Source organism: Elaeis guineensis, chromosome 1 (genome assembly GCF_000442705.2).
Source record: "Elaeis guineensis isolate ETL-2024a chromosome 1, EG11, whole genome shotgun sequence".
Classification (NCBI taxonomy): Eukaryota; Viridiplantae; Streptophyta; class Magnoliopsida; order Arecales; family Arecaceae; genus Elaeis; species Elaeis guineensis.
Window position 1 is genome coordinate 113,698,903 of NC_025993.2, and position 6,323 is coordinate 113,705,225.

Below are 6,323 nucleotides of genomic sequence, written 5' to 3' on the forward strand. Positions count from 1 at the left end.
ATTATCAGCATTAGGTTTATTAAATATCAAATTCTTGCAAGTCTGACTTTATTTTTTAGCTTTGTTTCTCCAGCAATAAATATGTGATACTCCAATCCTTATTCAGCCCAAACATTAGGAATAGAGTCCAGAAGGGCTCATGCATGAATTTTGAAATGCCACAAAAAAAAAAAAAGGTAAAAACAAAGAATGGTTGGGTGGAAGAAGACTCCCATTGAGAGTCTTCTTCCAATTCCAATGAGGAGTCCAAATCAAAGCCTAAAACCCCAAATTTTTTCTATAAATAAGAACCGCCTTCCTTCCATGACCTTCCCATCGTCGAGATCCATCCACTTCTCCTGGATTTTCTCCAACTTTTTCTTCTTCATTGTACTTGGGCAACGGCTTTAAGCCGAAGATTTGTGGCCCAAAACACCACCAAGAAGCAAGGTAAATCCATCACGAAACCTTCTCTTAAATTTCTCTTGAAATATAGACTAAGATTTCTAAGGTTTAACCGCTGGTTTTCTTGAAAAAAATTGGGGTTCAAAAATTGTCCTATTTTGGCCATCTGCGTGGGTTGGATTTTCAATGCCGTCCATCATTGGTGAGCATTGGATTGGAGAGCTACGACTGTGCCACCGTAGGCCACACCTCTGATTATCTTCTCCGAATAGATATCTTAGAGTCGGGGGAAGAAGAAGACAGGAGATCCACGATCCCTTTTTCTGTCTAATCAAAGGAAGAAAGAGAAAAAAAGAAAAAAAAAAGAAAAAGAAAAAAAAAGAAAAAAGAAAGAAAGAAAGAAAAGAGACTTTCTCTTTCTCCTTTGTCCTCTCTCTTCCCTCTTTTCTCTCTCCACTTTTTTTCTCTAAGATTTTCTTTCTCTAGATTTTTCTCTCTCCTAAGATTTTTTGAAACTTTAAGAAGATTGATGATGAGTTTTAAAGATCCTAGTGAAAGGGTTTTGATCCGTTATTGTCGTACAGTGCGCTAGCACCTATCTTGATCAAATCATGAATTTGTATAGTAATTTAGTCATATTTTGATTTAAATCATCTTGATTGGACTGATTGAGATGTTGGACTATGTTATCTGATCAATTCGATTGTATCTTATTAATTTCTCTCTCTAACTTTCTCTATCCACTTGATTTATGAACTCAATGAAAGATTTTTAGTTTTGTCGTTTTTAATCTGAGTTAACCCAAATTATCAAACTTTGAACCACCTATATCCTAATTGGATCTTGATCAAATGAAATTAGATGATCAGATCAATCTAGACTGTTGGATATGAGTATTCATCAATCCTATCTTTCTTAATTATTCGTACCCTTTCTAATTATTGAAATTGATCACGCATTGGGTTGTAGATGTCTGATAATAGGATACTGTGATATGATTCATGAACTAAAGATTTTGAAAAAAAATTTGTAGAATATATGGATCTATTGAAATGTGTATGAGATAAGTAGTATTTTACTTTTACTGAATTTATCTAACAAATTATAAATTGATGAATTAATGAATTTTGAATTGTTTTAATTCATGATATGCATGTTATTGAAGATATTTTGAATATTGAAAATATTTTATTTTCTTTTGAAATAATTATTGTGATGTATGATCATAATGGATGATATGATTGATTGGTTCAATTATTATTTACTTGTATTATTATGAAAATAAGATGTGAAATTGGATAATGATATGAATTGACAATCTAACTATGTAAAGGATCCCATCAATGAGGGCTAATATGTTGGCAATGAATTTGTCCTGAAAGTTTATGTCGCTAGCGAAATCAGCGACAAACTGTCAGTAAAACCAATAGTTTCGAAGGACTTTGCTCATTATAAAATGATACGTGGTATTATGATCCCGTCATAAAAAAAATATGGTCATTGTTCATAGTTGATAAGAAGAATTTGAGAATTTGATGAAGTTGAGATGATAAACATAAGTTATATTTATGATGAATTGAAATTTTTATATATGAATATTTAATAGTATGATGCATCAAGAAATGAATTTTTGAACTCATATATTTATTATTCTATTATTAGTAAACTGATATATGTAACATTATCGTCTAGTTTATTTAGTTAAAAGTATATATTGCTTACTGGGCAATTTAGCCTATGACAAGTTTTCTATTTTTTTACTGATTCAAGAAATTAGCTTGATACGAGGTTTCTATTGGGAGTGAGATTAGAAATGAAATTAGTTTATTTTATTTGATTTAAGATTTTATCAGAGTTGATATAAGATCTTATTTAATATTGACTTTGCCAAACATTTATTTCCTTCTTGACATTCAGTTTTGATTTTCTTATTTGAATTAAGATATGAATATCAATTATTTAATTTTATTCTGTTGTCTGTTTATGATATTATAATGAAATGCTCTGTGTGCTTATGGAAAGAGTTTTCTATAAGTACACGGCTGTTGCCATGATCTTTAGTTCATGATCTCGGGATGGAAGAATGACAAAATGGGATAACAAATTGTATTCCATATCTTGTACTATTTTGCTTAAAAAAATAATATTATATAAAATGTACATAGATCTAAAAATCAAATAAAACAACATTGTTCAAAAATGATAATGGATTATAATATGGCCAAAAAATATTTGCAGGACATCCAAAAAAATTTCATTGTAAATAATCTTTCTTATATAATCCTCCATTCATGTATATTTATTTTTTATCAGAACATTAATAATGTAATGTGATGTAATATGCGAGATGGTAACATAAAGTTGACCATAACTAAACGGTGGCTTGGGCAAATATAATCTAACTTTATTCAATATTTGATCTCTATTTTTGTTAATTATCATACCACAGTATAGTCTCATTGGAAATTACCTTTTCTTAATATGCTCCTGTGCACATAGAATTTCTATCCGTCAATCCGTATAAAATCTCAATACATCAGTCCGCATAGGATTTCGATCCTTCATCTAACAATGATGACTGTATTATTTTTTATATATAAAAAAATACATGCTCTATGCACGTGCCCAACAGATCTCCACTAGATTTTAAAATTCATCGTTTGTCTGCTCTCCTTCTCATACAACTACCCAGCTCTCCGAATCCAATGCTTCATCCTCTCTCTCCAACAATGCTCCGCTTTCTCCTTCTCATCCAGCTGCCCGCCTCTCTGAATTCAATACTTCAGACTCTCTCTCTCTCTCTTTCTCCAACAATGATCCGTTTTCTCTTTCTGTCCACCTCTCCGATTTCTATGCTTCATTCTTTCTCTCCAACAATAACCTTGCACCAGAGCAGGCCACTGGATCTATAGCTTTTCTTTTACCCAACCCCTCTCAAATGATATGGTATAGGGAAGAGGAACGTTGCCATGGCATCGGCAGAACCCCCTAATGTCTTAATGAAATCTTAAAAACAACCTTAAAATGAGACAAAAATAGATCAATTTGGTCGCTGGAGAATTTCCTTCCGCAGATGATGTCCCACGGGAGAAGGTGGGCTGTAGCCCACTCAGCAGCAATCAAGTTCTTAAAAGAGGAAAACTAAAGAAAAACACAGAATGCGATGGTGGATTCAACACTCACCACACACGACGAACAAAGAATCAGAATCACACCCTCATAGCCTACAGTCACGACGACAGTGATAGGGGAGCATCACTGGAGAAAGCAAGCTAAATATAATTGGTTTTCCCGTCGCCCTCTGTTACGCCAAGATCCGATACTACAAGATACAACAAAAAATAAAATAAAATAAAATAAAAAATACAATACAAATATATGGATTGACCTCAAACCTATTTTTATGGGGCGTACAAGCTTCACTATAAGAGAATAAAATAAAATCAATACAAGAAGAACTCACCACTCAACTCTTGTACAAAAGTTTCTCAAGAAAAAGCTCCGAAATCCTCACAAAAGCTCTTTGAAATTTTTATTAAAATTTTTTTACACCTTCAGAACATCACCAGCTCTTCAACACAACTGACGGCTCGTCAATCGGGATTTTATAGACTCCAGAAACTCCAAAATACTGTTACACCAGGAAACAGAGTCTCAATCAAGTCTAGAATCATCCATGGCCGTTCGATTGTAATCGGTTCGCATCAGAGCCATCCAATCATGCAAAACAGGACCACTGATCACCTGATGAAACTCGAAATCAACCTCAACCATCCGATCATGACCGACTATGATCTGAACCATCAGATCATGCAAAAAACACCCTGAACCGCGCATGGACCGCGTGTTCGATCTACGCCAATCCGATGGACTGCCTAGCTCCCCGTGGTCCATGGTGGACCGCACAAGCGCTAGGCTTGGGCACCTCGTGCGCGAGCTGGGCCGGCCCGCGTGCATGTCTCTCCGCCGAGCCCGACGGTGCCACCGTTGGCTGCCACCGCCTCGTGCACCGTGCCATCCGCTCCGATCTTCTGTCGCGCGTATCTTCTCCGTTTGGACTCTATTTGCACTATTCTTAGGCTCGTTGGACTCCATTCGTCATCCTGGACCTCGCTGTGAGCTCAATATGGATCAAATCTGAAAATATATTTTTTTAATAATCTTCACCTCGACTCGATATTCGACCTCCATCTGTCTTTGAGAACCTGTGATCCGTCTCACCCCCACACCGTGGAACATGCCTGCTGTCTTATAAATGGGCAAATGTGTGAGTCAAGCCAGGCCGCTTGATCCCACCTCCGTCATGGATTGTGTCCACTCTGACTAAAGACCTGCTCGGAGAAATCTCTTACGGCAATAGAAATCTCATCCTGCAACATCACCTCTCGTCCTCCCGAGTCTCCCGTCTAGTGTCCGATCCACGTTCACCTGGAGCTCCACCTCGCTCTGGACTCCTCCTGGCTCCTGAAGCTCCATCTCGTACTGGGCTTCCTGTCAAGTAGTAATGTCCTCTCGTCCTCTTCTTCTCCTCCAGAATAAACCTATCGCCTTACAGTACCTTCAAGATTTCTCCACCAGCTATCGTCCTGTAGCCTCTCGAATCCAGTCTGCTCAGTAAGATAAGATTCCGTCTGTAATCAAGTATGTATCATACCTCCCCTAATCTCCTCACTGCACCATCATGTGTTCTCCAACTGACCGTCCTAATGCCTCTGATCGCATAGCTCGATTCATCCGACAGATAAACAGTATCCTGACTACTCTCTAGGGAGTCAAACTGCTCCTCTCTGCAACATACATGATAGGTGCATGTAGAATCTAAAATTCACTACTGGAAAGAAGTAGATACCTTGTCAGATATCCCTAGGACATCACCCTCTGAGTCGCTACAGACTGTCGTTGCAGTAGTCCTCGTCCGATCCCTGAGTTGAGAGCAATCTTTGGTTAAATGTCCCAACTCGTCACACCGATAACATCTGATCTTGCTCAGGTCTTTCATCCTGGACTTAGACCACCCTCGCTCTAATCTTCTATCGCTCTGTCTACCACCTGCTCCTCCAGAAACCACCAAAGTTGAGCTGTCGTCTGAGCTTGAAGCTGGGTTCTCCCTCCTAAGAACCTCATTCCGGAGAATCACTACGGTAACCTCGTCCATTTTGATGGTGCTCTTCCACACTAGAAGAGCAGTTACCAAAAACTCATATGAAGGGGGAAGCGACGCTAGCAAGACCAGCGCCCTGATCTTCTCCTCAACTTTCTCGCCAATGCTGAGGAGGTTGGTGAGGATCTACTGGAAGTGACTAAGATGCTCCTGCACGCTGTCCCTCAATCATCCGCAGCTGGTAGAACTGCCTCCAGAAGAAGAAGGTGTTGGTGAGAGACTTCACAATGTACAACTCCTCGAGCTTTGACCATAGCATCATCGGAGAAGTCTCAATGAGCACATAAATTACCACCTCATCTGCTAAGTACAAGCGGATCATACTCACCGTCTGCATCTGGAGCCACCTTCAATCCTGTACCTCCATGGTAGTCGGCTTCTCATCGCACAAGAGAGCATCGATCAAACCTTGCTGGATGAGCACATCTTTCACCTTTGCCTACTACAAGGAGAAATTGCTCTTTCCATCAAACCTGTTGATCTCCACCTTAATTGTGCTTGTCTTCTTCATCTTCTATCTCGTTCACCACCACTACAATCTACGCTCTGGCACCACCTTGCTTTGATATCAATTGTTGCGTCAGGATCCGGTACCACAAGATGCAGCAGGAAGAGAGAAGAAACAAAATAAGAAACATAATACAAATACGTAGATTGGCCTCAAGCCTATCTCCATGTGGCGTGCAAGCTTCACTACGAGAGAATAAAATAAAATTAATACAAGAGGAACTTACCACTCAAGCATTGTATAAGAGTCTTTTAAGAAAATTCTCAAAAC